Here is a 20575-nt window from a genome sequence, read left to right on the forward strand (position 1 = left end):
TGCCATTTTAAGACATGCATATTCAAGACCACAAACAACTAGTAGTGCGACTGGTGAATTACATTTATTTCTTAGCTTTAACATGGCTTCACTGAAAAAAATGGTTCATTCAATTTACTCAATTTTTTTAAGGTAAGTGGTTGCAATCAATTTATTCAAGCTACATTTAACCAAAAGTTTTTTGTTTTGTTTAAATGTAGCTTAAATAAATTGATTGCAACCACTTACCTTAAAAAATTGAGTAAATTGAATGAATCATTTTTTTCAGTGTACTTTCAATAAACGGCTGTTGTGTTTGTTTTTAATGTAAAACAGTAATTCTGAACAAACTTTTAGCAAACATGTTTATTGAGTGCATTTATGATATATTTTTCAGCAATGCCCACTTATGGGTCTTTCAAATATGTTACAGTGAGAATTTGTACATATACTTTAAACAAGGAAAAAACTACATCACTACTGCATCACAATACAAAAACAAACAAAGCAGAAAATCCCTATTCGTATATCTTAAAAGTATTATATATTTTGCATTTTTCATTGCATTTTGTCTCCCTCTGGCCTTACTCTATTGCATAAATGATTTGCTCACTAAATCCTTTTTCGAAGGCATGTCCATGGGAAGGTTTTCATTAGAAATAAATTAACTTACACAGCATAAAGTTTACTGTTTTAGTCATTCAGAGCCCAGTAATTCTCGCTTGAGGTATTAAATTCAGCCATGTAACTAAATTCTCTCTCTCTCCCTCTCTCTCTCTCCCAGATAGCAATGGTCTCCATTTTCTGTTGCATTAGGTGCAATAAAAACCTTTAATATTTATATTTCATAGAATATATGTTTGTGTACTCTTAGCTTTTTGTAAACAAAGGTGTAGGCAAGAAATTAAATAACATAAATGTAATATTTACAAGTAATCTTTTTTTTTAAGAACACTCTTCTTTTCATTCATTAAGTAACAACACAAACATCAAGTATTTTTAAGCTCTCTGTACAAAAACTAATCCCTCTCATGTGCAACAAACACAAACTTCAATGAGTGTCATATCGCCATTGTGCATTAAATATAAATGACATATTCCTTGCAACTCAGGACAAAACAAGTTTTACAGTTGCCAAGTTGGTTATTCTCACTATGTGTGCTCCTATTGTGCACAATGTGCATCCTGTAGTCGTCATATGTGTGCTGACCTTCCATCTAAATGGCTACATGCTTGTCAGTACAAAATGTATAAATGACCAACCTGCAATCATAACTCATCCTCTGCATTGCGGTTTTGAGAACCCAGATCAACAAAAGGTCAACAAAAAGCCTTCAGTCTTGCCAACCTGAGGTTCCTTAAGTCAGGAAAACAGGATGAAGACAGAATCCTCAGTGATCAGACAGAATGCATTTGATAGCCCCGGGAAATGGAGTACAGTGCTCCCAAAAGTACAAAAGTACTCTGGATGCATTCGCACAGTATTATGGGCTTTCCGTAGCTTGATAGACTACCATGAAATTCGTCAATGATAATTCGAATAAAATAGCATAGCTGTTGAAATAGCCCAAAAGATCAAATAGAGCTTGAGTTTTTATTAGTATGTAAGTGAAAGATTTGTTTGATCTGTTTGATGTGATCTTTTGCAAGATATCAATTGGCGACTATTGCAGTTACAATATTTGAAGGAATTGACTTCCATCAGGAGAAAGGGGAGATAAAAGTTGTTACGTTTCAAAAAAGATCTTATTTTAAGATGTTCACAGTGATGATAGCTCAAAGAACTGATGAACCGAGAGTTGGTTTTTCCTCTTACAATAGAAATGATATCAGATTGTATCTAAACAACAGGTTTTGGCATCTCCAGGTCCACATTGGTCATTTAACGGAGCCTCTTCTTCTAGATGAAAACTTTCCTGTAGTGACCTGCTCCTCTTGCCTGTTCTGCTCCATCTTCTCTGTTCTTTCTTCTTTTGCTCAGGGAGGTACCGGCAATCTTAACCCGCATTGCTGTTGTTTTGACTCCGGCTGTCTTCTTCTCCTGTAAGAGCAACAAAAACAAGCAGTTAAACTACAGTATGTGCAGTAGATTTGGCAGATACCAGACATGCTCTTGGTTTATACGTTTGAATTCAGTGCCCTCCTATATGCTTAGGTTTTGAAGAGATATCAGAAAGAACATTGTGTGACTGAACAAAAGGAGTTTGGATTTGATTAAGCTGTGCACAGTGGCCAAGACTCTTATCTGTTTAATCTAGCCTTTATTTTCTAATATTGCCTATTACGGTAGTGCTGGATTACTAGAATGCATTGCCTACAGGGTGTGATTCATAAAAGTATGGTTTATAGATTTTGGACTCTAATACAAATTATAAAGGTATCGTTCGCATTGCTTTACACTTGCTGAAGCCTAAAGTGCTTTAGGCAGTACTTAATTACTTTGTGGTTACTTTAACTGAATTACATGTTTTATGAAAAAGCATGTATAGAGTGTTTAGAAACAATCTCACAAATCGCAAGTTTAAAAGCTTTTATTCACATAGTGGCTAGTCACACATTTAATAAGCGACTGCACACTTTGAACCTATGAACCTATGTTTTTACAACAATGATGTAGGCATGGCCCGGTATAAGATTCTGGCAGTATGATAACCTTTTGCAAAAAATAACACGGTTGGCCATTGCAACACTAAAATGTGTTATTTTCAAATGCCAGGTAAAAATAAAGCCTTAAAATTAAAATATGCTTTCAAAAAAAGATATATTTCCGTAATGTATATTAAATGTTAACATCAAATCAATCACATGACTTAATGATTTAATGATTTTTGTGTAAACACAGCTCATACCTTGAAGACGGTATCACAGAACATTTTAGTGGTTTTGAAACCTTGACTGTTTAAAACCTCGGTATCCCTTGAAACCGCTAACCGGCCCATGCCTACAATGATGTAATGAAAAATGTGAAGTTTTTTGTTAGGATTTGACCGGGGGGATAGGAGGCAAAAGTGACACAGAAGCCCGCTTGTATTCAGTTAAAGGGTGATTTATTAACAGCACAGGTAGTGATGGGCGATTTCAAAGCACGCTTCATAAAACTTCGAAACATTAACAAATCTTTTGTTTCGAATCATTTGTTCGGAGTTTGTTTCAAAATGGCCAAAATCACGTTATTTTAGCAAACGAGGCTTCATTACGTCATAACCGTTTCGAAAATCTGATGATTCACCACTAGGGGGAGTTGATCACAAATGACCAACTCGGGTCAGTTTTATTATAAAAAAATCATAAAACATTCATCCTTCTAACTAACATTTTGTCTACTTTTTGTTCAGTGACAAAATGTGCATAGTTAAAAAGGGAGTTCGTTTTAATGAGTCGTTTGCCATAAATACAACTAAAAACACAGAATACACTTTTATTTATGTTTAAGCAGGTGTCACCAGCGTGTATCGTGTTTCGAACACTTCGGAAAAACTGAATCAAATAACGAAGCAGTTGGTTTAATTGATTCAAAGCTTCATTTCTCCCATCACTAAACACACATGGTAACAATCCCCAACATACGGTGTAAAAACAGAAAAATAATCAAAAAGAAAATAAACTGTACAAAATATACACTATATACAAATTATTTACACACTAGTTCAGCTAAATCAACTGCTCTGCACTGAATCAGCAATAAACTTCGTTCACAGTAAAACACCAACAACAACCCACACTGACTTCTTCTTGTACTGTTTATTGGCGGTTGACAAGCCAACTTATGGTGCATTACCGCCACCAACTGGACTGGAGTGTGGAGCATTATATAGAGAGGAGGACATTTATTAGAGAAAAAAGAAAGAAAAAAACAAACACAAAAAAAAAACAATTTTAAATATACTAATTTAACTTAAACATTAAACCTTTGTCAATTGTTATATTCTACAGTCTAATCTTGTGCTTTTAAGGTATCTAATTAATTCCATTTGCACTATGGATTTTCCTGTACAATTGAGTAAACCCACACTGTCTTCTTCCTTTCTCCTTCTCCTTCTCCTTCTCCTTCTCCTTCTCCTTCTCCTTCTCCTTCTCCTCCTCCTCCTCCTCCTCCTCCTCCTCCTCCTCCTCCTCCTCCTCCTCCTCCTCCTCCTCCTCCTCCTCCTCCTCCTCCTCCTCCTCCTCCTCCTCCTCCTCCTCCTTCTTCTTCTTCTTCTTCTTCTTCTTCTTCTTCTTCTTCTTTTAACTGGCGGTTGGCAACCAACTTATAGGAGCATTACCGCCACCGACTAGACTGGAGTGTGGATCAAGATATACATCCCACACTGACTGCCTGTGTGGGAGCCATTTTATATTCTTAGCTCCGCCCCTGGACCAAACCATTTTAAAATTGGTGGGGGTTCTCCTCTGACTATAAAAGATACATGGGCAACAAAATATACATTAATGAAAATAAATAAGTACAAACACAAAATTACACACACATATCAAACAACCATTAAGACTTTAACTAGGAAAACAGAACACTTTTATACAGGCATGAAGTGGTGACCCATATGATGTCACAACCAAAATGGCTGCTCAGCATGGTAAGTGTATAAAAGTCCCAGGTTGTATATTGCACAGGTTTGGTTCTGGAAAATGGAAACTGGTAAGTGTATTCTTTGTATGCATGTTTATTGCCCAATTAATGATAGTAGATATAGAATATGTAGTGATGGAAGAAATGAAGCTTTTTGAAGCTTCGAATCAATTGAACCAAGTGCTTCGAAAATTGATTCAGTTTTTCGAAGCAGTTCGAAACACCACACACGCTGGCGACCCCTGCTGGTCAAAATATTGTAAAAGCAGATATGTCCAAACATTTTACACTTTTTTTAAACAAAATAATAGCAAGATTTGTATTAAAATATGTTTTAAAAAATATTTAACTTAAGTAAGACATAGTTAAAAGTCTATTATGTGTTTTTAGTTATATTTAGGGAAAACAAATCATTAAAACTAACTATCCTTTTAATTATGCACATTTTTGTCATTAAATCTGTCTATAAACAAAAAGTAGACAAAATGGCAGTGTCATTAGTCAGAAGGATAAATGTTTTATGAACTTTCATAATAAAACTGACCCGAGTTCACCTAAACTTATTAGACACTGGTCATGTGATCAACTCCCCCTAGTGGTGAACCATCGGATTTTCGAAACGTTTCGAAACAGTTATGACGTAATGAAGCCTCGTTTGCTAAAATCACGTGACTTGGGCCAGTTTGAAACAAGCTCCGAACCACTGATTCGAACCAAAGATTCGTAAATTTTTCGAAGCCTCATGAAGCAGTGCTTCGAAAACGACCATCACTAAGAATATGTGTGTGGTTATTTCAATGTTTTATGGCAGATGGAATGTAGTTTTGTTTGGAAAGTAACAAACAGTGATAAACAACACAAAACATTAACATTAAACACAGATGCACATTACACCACTACACAGATCCGTGTATACATTTAATGCCGGCATTCGCATTGTGTTTGGTGTAAATGGTGGCTGTGTAATAATGACTCTGTATGAGGCTAGTCACAGTGTATTAACCCTTATATTGCACTGTGACATTTTTATTTGCGTTTGTTTTTTAAATATCATGCACTGTAAAAAAATCATTGTTGCAGTTAATTTTTAAGTTTAATCAACTTGAATTTACAATTTATTTCAAATTTCTTGACTAGTGAGAAGTTGAAATTTATTGAGAAGTTGAATTAGCTTAAGTTAGCTTAAGCAACTCCTCATTAGTCAATTTTAAATGAATTGTAAATTCAAGTTGATTAAACTTAAAAATTGAAGTTCAACAACGCTGTCAATACAAATCTTCCACCAAAGCAATAAATACAAAAGCATCGAACAGGTTTGTTTTGATGATGTGATTTCTTTAAGCTTTGTTATTTTGTCACGCATTCCTATAGACTGAATAGAGTTTATAATGTAAATATTATCACAGATTCACAGTTATGGAGACGATAAACCGTTAAAGGTTAAAAAAAACTTCGTCATGTATCCTCTAAGTGTATGTGTTTTAAGTTAAATAAGTTTTGATAACAAATTGCTTTGTTACTGGCAGGGGCGTTGGATTGGGGGTAAAACAAGTACTGATTAACAGGGCCCCAAGGGGAAAAAGGGCCCTTGAAAGTCTGGACTATATTTTGTTTTACCTGGATATTCTCTTTTCCTAATTAAATTTCATAATGTATGTCAGATGAAATGTAAAGTTAGTGTATTGGCTGAATACAGTAACTGTTTGACTAACTACATTTTGTATTTTATGTTAATTGAGCATCTGGTGGAGTGCGAACTTCTGCAGTGCGGTTGAAATCTCTTTCTCAAAGAAAGCTAAATCAGACCATCAAAAAAGAAAGACAGGAGAAGAAAAAAAGGGAAAACGATTTGTGATGGACTTCTTTTATAAAAAAGGTGAGCCCAAACACAAAATCTATACAGTAGTGCTTAACTGTTTGAATATCCCCGTGATTGTTAGTGCTAAAAATAAACTGAGACAACCCATTGAAAAGCAGAACATACACTTTCATATAATAATTTGGTTATAGACTACATGCAATTTGAAGTGAAAGGCTAAATGAATAAACTGTATACCAACAATGCTACCATTATACAATTTTACACCAAATTTGAAGCATATTTAGTTTTAAATGAATAGGCTATAACAGTTGTTTTCAAACTGGGGGCCGGGGCCCCCAGGGGGGCCGCGAGATGGTGCCAGGGGGGCCCCAGTTTTATGACATTTTATGAAATACATTAATTTATAATGAATTCTGTGTAATTAAACCTAAAAAAATAAGGTTACTAACCAAAAGCACTACTTTTTTTGTATAATTTAATGTTTTTTTTTATCAAAATGTTGAGTTTTAGAACAGTTTTTTGTCATAAATTTTCTTTGGGGGGCCGCGAAGGAATGCACGTACACAAGGGGGGCCGCGCGCTGAAAAAGTTTGGGAACCACTGGGCTATAATATCTAAAATTAGCAATAATAGGCTAATCAGTGTCATAGGTAGCTTGGTAGCTCAAAAGTAAAATGGCATATTTAAGATTTAATTTATATAATAACATTTTTAGGATTTTTTTATTGCTGCTTTAAGCCTCCCACATTTAATAACTATATAACTTAAACTCAACAAATGACTGTTTTAGAAGATTTTTCTGTGAAAATAATTTATTCAAGCCTTAAAATAGCTTGAATGTATTTCTGCATACTAGCTGGGACTACCTCATCGACTTTGTTAACGTGTTGATGTGATTGGCAACAATATGCTTGTGATGTAGAAAACAGACGGTTTCAAACCGTGCTTTGAAACTTCACTTGTAAGGAGAAAATATACTCTGATGAATTTGCACATGATTTGTCTTAAAGCATATTATCAACACCACGTAGACATATAAACAATTTTAAAAACGTATCTTCACCACACTTATGTCCACACCGTTTCCACAGCTTTGGAATAAAACTCTCTGTACTGTACACGTCACTGATCAACGGACTTGAATTATTGCCCAGAAAGGTGATGACACATACAGCAGCTGGTGTGTGCTGTGTCTTGTCATGACATGAGTTGAAATGTGGCACAGCCCCTGACACTATCTAAAGGTGAGATATATATGTGCACTTTAAATAACTCTTAAATAACAGAGCAATAATAGAATTATATTTTCTCTTCCTCCAAAGATTGATCACCAAGCGAACAAGGAATCAAATGTCCCTCTGGTATCAGGATATTACTGCTGTGTTTAAATATTGCTGATATTTCGCACTTGCTGCTTGCCCGTGTTTGTTCATGAATGCCATTTGAGCTAGATAATTAAACCTGTATGCGTTATGTTATTGCCTTAAGAATTCACACAAAACTTTTAGCACTTTTTTATACCCCAGCAGAAGCTTTTATGTAGCTCAGTAGTAAAGCATTGTGTTAGCAACCAGTGATACAAAATCTATAACTTGTATGCACTGTAAGTTGCTTTGGATAAAAGCCTATGTAAATGTCACGCATATTTTTACAGTAAAGCATCATCCCCCACCCTACAACACAGTCGATAGTTGAAAAAGCATGTACAAGTGCATTGAATAACTATGACCTTAAATCAATGCAGATTGTGTGTGGCAATCGATGGCAAATTAAGTTATTACTTCACAATGAGAGATGAGGACGATTAACGGGCACCTCAACCCTGAACTTATCCAAGGAATTATCACAGTGGGATTTCTGCAAGGTGACATCTGCCGGACCGGCCAGCTGCTCGCAGTCCTCCCGTTCACACATTAACAGACGGATTGTTTACACTCCAATAGATCTCCAGCTGGTTTAACTCAATTAGTTTTGCAATAGCTACCAATATCTCCGAGGTACCAACCAAAACCTCTTCACGACCAGATCTAAAAACAAAACCTGCTTTCTATTTAATAGGCATTTCGGTGAAATCATTAACTTGTTTTTTGTTAGTTCTATTTAGCCTTTCTTAAATAAACTTTGCTGATATTCTTAAAACAAAAGATTGTTGTCCAGAAACCGCATGAATGGGAAGACCGCATCATTATGAGCTAGTGGTCGTTAGAAATAAGACTAAAATAAATAAAGTTTGTCCTCATTATAAACAAAATGGCTTTGCAACAAGGCCAATGGATCAGGGTCTGAGCAGTCAGCCAGTACAAGACGCAATCACCTTATTGTGATTACTTGGAGGGAAGAAATGTCCTACCGAGTGAGAGAAACAGAAGGGGAAAAGACCAATAAATTAGTTTTAGTGAATCACCAAAACTTAATCTGCCCCCTTAGCACCTACAGACGCATTGTATAAATAATGCAGTGAATTCTGAGTATGTTTTCAGACTCGATTGTTTTACAACAGCACTTTTTACATGACCGTACAATCCAATCACTGTTGTGAAAATGCAATGCAGAAATAAAAGTGGAAAGATGCATGCAGCATTTATTGTCAGGAGTCGTAGTTTTCGTACCAGTCTGATTAGTCTGTTGTTTGGTGTATCACATTCAAGACTGTTGAGAGTATCAATGATCCATTGATTTTGCATGCAACCTCAAAATCAAAGAAGTGTCCATTAATCTGTTATTTAGCTTTTAATCTGTTTAATATGCACTATTATCAATTCTGTGCTGCATCCTTGTCACTTTTCAGAGATTTTTGCCATTTTGATAGTGTTTTGATTGTGTTACATTACTTTATTCTGGCGGCACTGCAGTCAGTGCAGTCCCAGACGTCATTAGTGTCTGAGCGCGCTCACGGGCTCTTTGCTGTTGCATTTTGCTGAAGGAATAAAACGTGTAAGAAACGCTCACAACATTTCCAAACCACAGCACGGTAATGTGCAGTTAACCTCCTCTGTGTAAAAAATGTTTGGTTTAAAATGTGACAGTCTCGACATTATATAAGTAGATTTCTAGATTCATATTGGTACAACGCCAAAGTTCGCCAGAGTTCACGGGTGCACGGAATCACACATATGAGGTTAAATTTGATGCAATAATGAGTTCCTCTAATAATTGTATCTACAATTTTTTTTTAAATCATTGTTGAAAATTAAAATCAATCACGTGGCGATAGCTTATGTCATTTTCGTTGTTTATATACTTAATGGATTTTATATTACATTAATTTTATAGGACAATGCAGTTGTTGTGCAAAATTCATTAATGACACAATTCAACAACTAATTTATTAAAACTTAAATAAATAAAACATGCCGTTTCAGATGTAAATATGATACCATGTAATTATTCCAATTGAATATTATTTGATTTGAAAGTTAGTCAACACTTTTATTTTGGAGGTTTCTGAATGAAAGCAACGGTGTTCAGATTGTTAGAAATAAAGTGCCATTAAAAAGACTGAAAGCTCTATATTATTTCGTTTGATGTCTGTGTATGCACAAATTTCTTTGAGCTTTGCACACTGTCCTCCCTAAAAAAAAATACTGGTGCATGACGCCCCTGTTTGACAGCCATGCAATAATTAAAAAAACGTGGAAATGTACTGGAGATTGCATTTAGTCCACAAAAGCCCTGTGTTGGTCTTGTTGCTGCTTAAACCGTCTATAAAAATATGCAAACTTGTAATGTGAAAAACATGTCATGTATAGAATTTTTTGCGTCAGGATATTTATTGTTTATCAAAAAGGAGAATTAGTTATGTTTGCCCTTTTCTTTTCTAAAGAATAAGATGCTTTGTTTTGTCTACCTACCTCATTTAACTGTTTAGACTTGGAGAGAATTAGGAATCTGACAAAAATTTGAAAAATGTGTAAATATTTTTTACCGGCAGGTCATGTCTTTTTTATTCATTTGACTGATGTGCTAATGCATTGCATTATTAAATCAGTTGTGCTGTTTATATTAAATCAAGCTGATGAAAGCCACCAAACCGTGAATTTTATTTTAATCTGTGGAAAAACCTGAAAGCTTTAAAAATCAGGGATATGTTGAAAGAGTCAGAGCTAAAGCTAAGGGCAGGGCAACTAGCCAGACAGAACATTAGCCACAATCGAATGTCAACAGGTGCCATGATTTTCCCTCTCTTCCCCCACCCCTCTTACTTTTCCATTTCTTTCTCCTCTTATCAGCTGTGCTTCATCTAGCGTGTGCCTTCACCGAAATCCTGGACAGTACACCCCCGAAGCATGCCAACTGAATAACAGATTATTGCCAGCGTGTCTTCATCACAGTCCTTCATTGGCAGGTAAGCATGGAGGAAACATGTGTTAGGCAAAGTCTGTTCAATAAAGAGCTTTAAATCAAGTCCTTTGTGTTATTGCATGAGCAATAATAGAGGGAATTGGATTGCTTATGGTAATTACGATATGCATTTTGTGTCCTCCTAAGTGGAGATGCAGTGGGTGAAGAGTTTTCTTTCTTCACTTCACTTTGTTATCGGTTTTCTTCCACCAGCTGCCTCTCATTGCTGTTAGTCCCATTGGATTTCTAGCTCAATGCTTGACTGTTATCAGTATACCACAGGACACCTCTCCTTGCCGCCCTATCTCTTTAGGTTTCAGGACTAAACAGCATGTGTTCTTGTGTCGTGTGTTGAGTTATTGTGGAAGACACGGTCACCTCTGGGATTGCCTTGCTTGGTAACACTGTGTACTTCAGTCACATTCAGTTTTCCAGTGTTTTACTATATAAATGACATATCACAAGAGCAGCTTTTTTCCTCCCAAGAATCAGAGATCATAAATCAGTAAAAGACAATGTGTCAAAATTTGATTTGTTTAGTTTCTGTTCAGGTTTGATGCATCTGGCTGGTTTCGCCTTGAGCCGACCACCCAAAGGCCATTTGGTAAACCTATAAAAGGGTGGTTCAACGGTATTTCATGCATTCTGACTTATTAACACAGTTTAAGAGTTTGTTCCCTCATGCTAAACATAGGCAAAGTGTCAAAAAAAGGACTTGGGTGTGTTACAGAGTATTTCTGTGCCGAATGCACTTCGCCAGGGTTCGTATAAGTTTCAGAAAGTTTTTTCAAATACGGGTCCAGCTTAGGCGCGTAAGTGGATATATTAAAAACGACACAAACATGTAGAAAATCATAAAGGCAGAGCGCAGCGTGTCATAACCCGAAAACCACGCTCACCGGGGGGAAAACAATCCATCCGTCTCCATTGACTTTGTATTGCGAGAGGCTGCCTCCTTGTCATTTCTGGCTTAAAACAAAAAACAGAATACATGTAATTCCTAAAAGCTGCTGTGTGACAAGATGTACAGCTAACAACCCAAAAAAACGAAAATAAGTTTTTATAAGATGTCGACCCCAAAAAAACTAGCATTTAAATACACAAAAGTGGAAACACCCACATGGAAAGAACCTATATGTAGATATATGTGCATATATGAAACCTATATGCAGCTTATATGCACATATATGCTGCATATATACAGCATATATGCGCACATATGAAACATATATGCAGCTAATATGCACATATATGCAGCACATATACAGCATATATGCACATATATAATAATATATATGCACATATATGAAACCTATATGCAGCTAATATGCACATATATACAGCATATATGCCCATATATGATAATATATATGCTGCATATATGCAAAATTGAGGTGCATATATGTGCATATACAGGCCATAAATTATGTGAATTATTAAATAAAGTTATGATGTCTGCACATTTAAAACATTTACAAGATCTGTCTAGGACATGTATAACAAAATGGTTTAATTTAACAGCTACTGTTCAGTGTTATTTAACAGTGACAGTAGCGCAGATGGTAGAGTGAGTTGTCAAATGATTGGAAGGTTGGGTGTTCGAATCCCAGTGGTGGGTGGGATTGCATTTTTTTTTTGTGATCGGAAGGTTGGAGGTTTGAATCCTGGCTCCTGCAGGTGCAGACTGTCATTGGTTGGACCTTTATTTATGTTTAATTTATTAGCAGCTACAGATTTTAATAATTTTACCAATATATAGGTTAACATATATGTGCATATATGTGCATATATGTACATATAATATAGGAAAACGGCCAATTTTATATATGTCACATATATGTAAAACCTATATCAAAACCTATATTGAAACATATATGTTTATATATGTTTTTTCCATGCAGGCAACTTTTCATAGTACTCCTATTAGTAGAACTGCACCCATAGGGGAAAACGTAGTCCGCAATCCACTTTTTTCTCCTTAAAGGCTGAGTTTTACGGCTCGACAGCTTATAAAAACTTTTCTGGGTTTTTTTGCTTGTTAGCTGTACACATTGTCACACAGCAGCTTTTAGGCATTATTCTGTTTTTTAGTTTTATCTGTAAAAAAGTTTTTATAAGCTGTCGACCCCAACAAATGAGCGTTTAAAGACACAAAAGTGGAAACAGGCAACTTCGGCCTGAAGTTTATCATGTGATTTTAATGATATCTATCTATTTTAATTGGAAATGACAGAAGTTTCATCTTGCATGACTGAAATAATTGCCTGGAGGCGTTTCAAACATGGCCGCCTGGTGACGTGACGTTCTAAAAGGGACTTTGGTGCAGTTCTCAAAAATTATAAACATTAAGATTTTATATTTCAGTCAGATCAAATTTGTAATGGAAAAAGAGTAATATGAGCCCTGGAAGACTAAATACGCATAAATCTTTGCCACACCACTTGAACTCCTCCATTGGTCCAACGGGTTCAATACAATATCAAAATAAAACTCTACATTACAGTACTAAACTTATATTTGCAAGGGTGACAGTCAAAATTAGGGTGACCATACGTGCCATTCTTCCCAGCTGCGTCCTGGCCAGGATTTCTGGTGCGTCTTCCGAAAGTCATATTTGTCGGCCACATGTGTCATTGAGGTGTTTGAGGTTTCAGAAAAGCAAATGTTACATTTTAAGGTAAGAATGAAACTACCATTATATGTCTTATGTTTTTAACTGAAATGTGAGAACCTTGATGACATGTGCGGTAAACAAATACAACTTCCGGAAGACACACAAAATCCTGGCCAGAATGCGTACGGAAAGAATGGCATGTATGGTCACCCTAGTCAAAATTGCTATTTCTGACAACACCACAATACATCACATCTGAAACAAACATTTAAACAATGGTTTTGGTGGTCATCAATACACCAAAAAACATGGTTATTGCAACATAACCATGTAAATTTTTGTAAACCCAATGTGACTGGATTTCATCTCTGTAACCTCAATTTCCTTTTTCCTTTTATGGTGGCAAGGCAGGAAAACCTCTTTGTTGTTTAAAAAGGAAAATGAAGCATTTCATGAATCTTGAAAAGATTTTTGTAAAAGAAAGTGTATCGTATAGGGATATTCTTTAGTTCTGATAGATGATGACCCATCATGCATTAAAACAAGTGAACCTGGGGTACTAATGTCTGATCCTTGTTTCTCCTTTGTGACTCATTCGCTCAATGAGCTCCATCTGTAGAGCCGCACCATACACACACACACACAGAGGGAGAGAGAAAGAGAGATGCATAAAACAAACAAACGCATGCATACTATACACTAACACACAAACAGCAGTAGGCACACCTCTGTGCACAAACAGATGATCATGACAAACTTATTAAATATATGTCTGCAGAACTGGATTACTTGGCTATTCAATGGATGTTTTTTGTGTTCTCAGCTACAATTAAACTGCTTGTGATCTATCAGCCAAATAATGTGAAATAATAAAGGGAATTATGCAGATTTGAAATTCCAGCCCTCCCCCTGTCCACTTGACCGAGCAATACACTAATACACATGCCTGGGCAATAAATATTAGCAGCTGACATTTATCTTTTGTGTTACTGTATGCCAGACAGATAAACCATCTTACAAAGGTTTTATGGATTTGATTGTCTGAGCGGGAGACCTCTACTAATCACAGCATCAGGGAGAGGTCTGAATGGTTAGGTATCAGCCTGAAGTAAAGGTGACACATAGAGACATTGGTATTTCAATACTGTCCAATCACCCTTGAGCAAGGGACTTGACCTTAGCTGCTCCAGGGAGACTGTCTTGGCAATTAGAGCTTGGATACAAGACAGCCTGCAAGCACGGTTATAGGCATATTTGTCAATGACAATTATCTTCCTCTTTTTGGGCCCACATGTGAGCAAAACACCAGCTGACAGTGACCTTCATGCCCATGCGTAGTTTGTCTTTTCTGTTTGTACTTTATTTCTTCATGCACCTTTTACATAGCTGAAACGATTTTGATAAAACACATTTATATTACAATTTCTATTTTCTGTTTAGAAATGTTTGCCATTTTATTGATTGTCCCAATAACTCATGGCAGCTAACTCTTCAACCTCATTTAAAGAGAACCTTAGGACAAACTCACAGATTTTGCCATTTTAGGCATAGCTGAACAAGCAATTGACCAATAAGTGGTTATTAACTGGCCTCGTAATTGCTATGATTTGTGCTCCTAATTTTGTTGGGGAAAAGGAGCTGCTTTGCTTACAAACACATACTGTAAATATAATCTGACAAAAATATATTTTGTATGCATATAGCAGTGTAAGGATTGTTGGGTTTTTTCATTACATGTATAGCTTGAATGCACTATACAGTATGTCACTTTTAATAAAAGCGTCTGTGAAATGCATCAATGGTAATTATGTTACATTTGATGAAAATAAAATTACATTAGACCAGGAAAAATCATACAACAATCAAATACTTATTTTTGTAGCTTGGTGTTATTTCATTTCTGTGTTGTTAGTTTTGCTTAAAATAGAACAGAAATCTTACGTCCTTACATGCTTTAATTGTTTTTTACATTTAAATGCTGGAGCTATATTAGTACACATTTCTCTTCTGGACTTATGGATGTTAAATCATTCTGCTGACTGATAGCATAAACCATAGTTTGAAGACTATGAAAACATTAATACGTTTTATACCATGGTCTGTTTAAATACTCGATTCTGATTGGCTGGAAGGTGTGCATTAAAACTGTTTAATGCACAGGTAGTTCCATCAAGTTTGATTACAGTTTATTAATCCGCTACTATAAACATTGGTAACCACAGTAACACAGTTACACTTGCAGAGAGAGCGAGCGAGAGAGAGAGAGCGTCTCTCTTTAAAGTGCGTTTCTCTCTCTCTTTTAAAAGAGACGCCAGTTTTATTTCACACTTTACATAATTCATTTAAATAAATGATACAATAAATGAACAATGTGGGTTAAAAAAAGAAGCATTCCATCTCCTACAAAGTAAGCTATAGGAAAATGAACTTGAACAGTATGCCACCCTCCTGAAATATAAAAGCAGTATAAAATGTCTAAATGTCTAAATTTAGTTTAAATTTGATGTGACATCCACACCAACCATACAATTAGCCCTACAGTGGTCTTATAGTATACGTTGGAAAAAAATCTTCAGGGAATCAAAATTAGATAAGCAAAAAAAGTTGTTTCAACGTCACATTGCGTAGTCGGGATTTAATTTTATTTCATTAAATGGAAAAAACATCCATATCCGAATAAATGGGATGCAGGCAGAACAATATACATGCATTAGTAAGACCTTACGGCAGATCACGTTGGCCAAAACAAGAAAATAACTGTTTTAAAACGATATTGCTGACAAACACAAACATTCAAATTTGGACGGAATTAAATTTCTCAGAGGACCTCTGAGTTTGGCGAAAAACAGTAGGCAAATTTGCTCTGGAGTTTTTACGAAGGTTTTGAGAGAAAAACACAAACACGGCCGATTCGGAAGGGATTAAAAACACAGAGGCTCTCTGACAAGGACCATTTACTAAGAGGTCCCCCTGTAAAACTAACCCCATCCGAATAGGGCTTTAGACTAGTTAAAATGTGACCCTGTCTGTGAAATCGGGGGTCAAGTCTAATTATAATCTAATTTTGAGATTAAGTCAAAGCAAGGCTTTCCAAACATTGATTTCAAACTTCACATGACCTTACTCAGTCTAGTTTAAAGATAACAAGATTATATTTTCACAGAAACATTTTTATATTACGTAAAAACAAATAATGACCTTAGCTGTGTTCTCCCACACTGTAAAAATCCTTATATAATTAAGTATAATTAAAGTTGCAGAAACTCCTCACAAGTCAAGATAAACACTAAGGGGTTGATTCCCAGATAGGGGTTCGCTTAAACCAGGACTAAACCTTAGTTTAATAAGGAAATATAACTGGTTTTAACAAACATGCCTTACTAAAAACATTACTTTTACATTAATTTTATGGCAAAACAAAGGGCACTGATATATTTTAAGATATGTCAGTGCAAGTTGTTTTCAGTTTGGACAGCTCTTACATTTAGTCTAGGATTAGTCTAATCCCTGTTCGGGAAAACCCCCCTATAAAATTAAATGACTTTGATCATACTTAAAAATTTAAGACAACCAGGAATTGTTAGCATTAAAGTTTTAGTTAAAGTTTTCTTTACATTTTTGAATGGCTTCCACATTTTTGACCACAGCTCTATGTGCCTTCATATAATACAGTAATAACACTAAGGTTTAAACCTTTGACCTTAGGTAACTCCATGTATAGAAATGAATCTCAAAAATATCTTGTTACATATTTCTCTTTTATTTTAAGAATTTATTTGTCAAGCAGCCTTCGGTCCATATTTGTATTCTGCACCACAGGAGCAATAAAATTGGAAACAATGTAGCATACGTGCATTACTTATGTGCCCACATTTCAATAACTCCACATAGTGAACTCTGCAAAACAAAGTTATTGTTTTTTCTGCAACACAGTCTCTAACACAAATGGAAAGTAATATTTGCCTGTATTTTAAAACGGGGCATGGATAAATCTTTTGGGGCAACTCTTTATCAGAACGCACAAGAAGATCGAATCATAATTAAATACTGTTTGTCTTTGTCCAGGATCTCCAAGTGGAAATAATTAAGATTTCAAAGCAGTTTAACAGATGTTTTTGAATGAATCTCAGGTTGTTTACTCCACTGTTGCACACATGTCGCGTTGAAGTACATCACTACTCGCTTTTAAGAGATACAATTAGTTTGTATCCTTTATTTTATCAGGAAGGTCCCACTGTGATAAAAATCTGTTCCTCCAGGGAGTCCTGGCCAAGAGCAGTACCAAAGCTTCGATTTAACAGAAAGCCACATGAGATTGAAGTGGAAAAACACAAGATGACATTTGAAACATTTTCATGTGAATTGTATGTAAATTCGAAACGTGTGTGTTATTTTTCTGTAAAAGACTCCATGACTTGAATTTCCTGTTGGGTGCTTGGTATCCTTTTAAAGTAATGCCTGCCTGAAATAACCATCGCTCTGTAAACTTTTTCCATTAGTGATTCCTCCATGGCATATCTTAGGGGCACACAGATGAAATATACTAGCTAATTGGAACATGTGACCACAAAGACTGCAGGTGATTTATTCAGATGCCAGGGCTTTTAATTCTCGGAGGAGATGGGGAAAACAAGACAACTCAGTCATGATCAGTTATTATCAGACAGCTTTATGCTTTTATATGAGTGATGATACAGAGAATGATATAAAGATATATTGACATTTCAAAAGAAATCCTACGGTAATTAGACCAGGACATTAACATCTGTGCAATTAAAATGCTTTAGACCTGATTTTAAACTCAGAAACCTAAAGATTTATTTGCACTGCTGGTGCTTAAAATAATTACCAAGGATGGGGAAATAGCATCCAGGTTCTTCACATTCACAGCACATCTGCGATTTGCAAAGATAGAAGAAACCAGTGGAGATAATAAAGGGCTAATTAAAGCACTGTCCAACAATTGTTTAGTAATAAAAAGAAGCATATGTGGACCCTGAGGCTTTGGCAATACAGTACATTATGCATCAGGACCTTTGGGAGGGAATTTAGATTGATAAAACTATGGATTGTCAATAGATGCATGCTTCTTGTCTTTATAATTTCACATATCTTACACAGTTTTGTTATACTGTACATAAAATATATGCTATATATATTTTAAGAAAGGGGTTCCTCATAAAAGGTTTATAATTTTAAAAGAGGTCCATGCACTGTTAGAGAAATTGGTAAAAAAAATGAGTACTGTCACTGGGGCAGTAAAAAGGTCTTAATATACATCATTAGGTACAAATATGTATTCATTTAAAAGTGACAAATGGAAAGTGACGTGTTTTGTCAAGTATGAAATGCATACTCGAAATGTGACCTCTACATTTAACCCATTCCAGGAAGTAGTGAATTCCACACCCGGGGACCAATTGGGTTAAGGTATCTTGCTCAAGAGCATCTCAGTCACAACCTGAGATTTGTACCTATTAGAAACAAATATGTTTATATATGAGCTGCTAATAAGCTTTCTTTGGTACCAGTATGTACAGAAACTTCAGAGGTAGACAACTAATATGTACTCTTTAGGGTGATAGCTATAACTTTTGTAAGGGTACAGCCAGGGACCTGCAAAGGGGGATTGCTCAGGTTCCCCGGGCAACTCCCCATATGCCGTTCTTGACTCACGTTGAACTTCCAGTTCCAAGGTTAAAAAAGCAAAAAAGCCTAGCCTAGGCTACTTTTTTTTTGTAGGGATTAGGCAAACTAAGCTACATGTCTGCTGTTTCAAACATTAGTTTTTCACATTTCGTTTTAGCAAGAATTAATTAATGATGGAAGTTATGCATCACATTAATTATTTTATTCAAAATTGCTGTGCACGTCCCTGCACTGAAAAAAAAACAAAAGTTAAAAAAAGTTTGTGCAAATTTTTACGAGGATTTTTTTAAGTCGAATTTACTGCTTTTTTAAAGTACAACTTACCTACTAAAATCAAATAAAATCTACTTAATAATGCATGAAAAACATATTTTAAATAATTAAGTAAATGTTACTTCATTATTTTTTTTTAAAGTTACATTTATTTTACTCGTTTAGGTAAAGTCTATTAGTTTTTTTTACTGTTTGTTATTTTCTTTAACATAGTTCTATGGACTTAGTTATTTTTAGTGTTATAAATGGCGTTATAACACAAAACTTGATTCTGAACAGAAACGCACACAAACTGCGATTTTGACATGCATTGTCAGCACTGTGGCGAGAAATACAATATAATGTTTAAACAGGGTTCGTGAAAAGAAACACTGATCACCTGAACGGTGACTTCACAAAATTATCATTTACAACAAAACAACATGAATAATATAAGAGCTTAAACCTTTATGACATTTTATTAACAAATATTTAATTAGTTAGTTCTTATCAGTTCTTATTCTGTGATAAAGCTTAAAAAATTAATATTCAGGCGCAAAGGATTGTGGGTATTCCTTACAACATGTGCAAATGAATTTAAGTTAATTTTACTTGGTTTTTTTTGTTTAATGGATTTAATATTCTTAAGTTAAATTAACTAAGATTTTTTTTTATTGAATCTGCTAAAGATTTTGATTAAAATTTACCTAATTATTTTAGGACTATGTGCAGTGACTATAAAACAGTTAAATAATACAGGGAAATATCTAATACGACTTACTATTCCCACACAGTTCATTTTCTACATGAATTAATTGTGTATTTATCATCATTTTACTTAGGAAAATCTAGTTCTCAATAAATGTTTATATTATTATGTAGAAATTATGAGAGTCAATCTAATATATATTACTACACCAAAAGTTTGTTTTTTCAGTGTGGGTACAGCCCCAGTGACAGCTGGGGTACCTGTCTGTAAAAAAAAGGCAAAAGCATCAAAGTTTGATTGCAGTCATGGATTTTACATTGATTTCCATCTTTGACATGACCTTACTCAATATTAAATATATCAAGATTATATTTTCACGGAATGTTCTTTACATTATGTAAGATGATCAGTACATTTCTTCCATAAGTACATATTGTTATTCCAACTTGATCTTACAGGAAAGGCACCTACAATATTATACATGATTGTAATATTGTGTGAGTCATACAAGTGATTCAAATGTATAATTGTCTAAAAATAAATAGCATAAATCAAACCCTATCCCTAGCAACAATGACACTGGGGTAAAAGCAGATTGTCCAATAACATATAAATGAGATTTCAAATTCATACAAACTAGCTACC

The 20575-nt window shown here is 35.1% G+C and overlaps 1 protein-coding gene across 5 annotated transcripts in view; it reads right to left on the reverse strand.

The window, feature by feature from the left end:
* Positions 1–284: 284 nt before the first annotated feature.
* Positions 285–20575, reverse strand: part of LOC135758700 (urotensin-2 receptor) — a 65291-nt gene continuing 45000 nt past the window's right edge. For 4 of the 5 annotated variants that reach the window (XM_065273311.2, XM_065262484.2, XM_065273306.2 and 1 more), the window contains one exon: positions 285–2020. The gene's annotated coding sequence lies outside the window, so the exon portion shown is untranslated. Of the gene's footprint in view, positions 2021–19322; positions 20195–20575 lie in introns of those variants that run through there. The other variant, XM_065273309.2, reaches the window with a different exon arrangement.

The sequence above is a fragment of the Paramisgurnus dabryanus genome, chromosome 1 (genome assembly GCF_030506205.2).
Source record: "Paramisgurnus dabryanus chromosome 1, PD_genome_1.1, whole genome shotgun sequence".
Classification (NCBI taxonomy): domain Eukaryota; kingdom Metazoa; phylum Chordata; class Actinopteri; order Cypriniformes; family Cobitidae; genus Paramisgurnus; species Paramisgurnus dabryanus.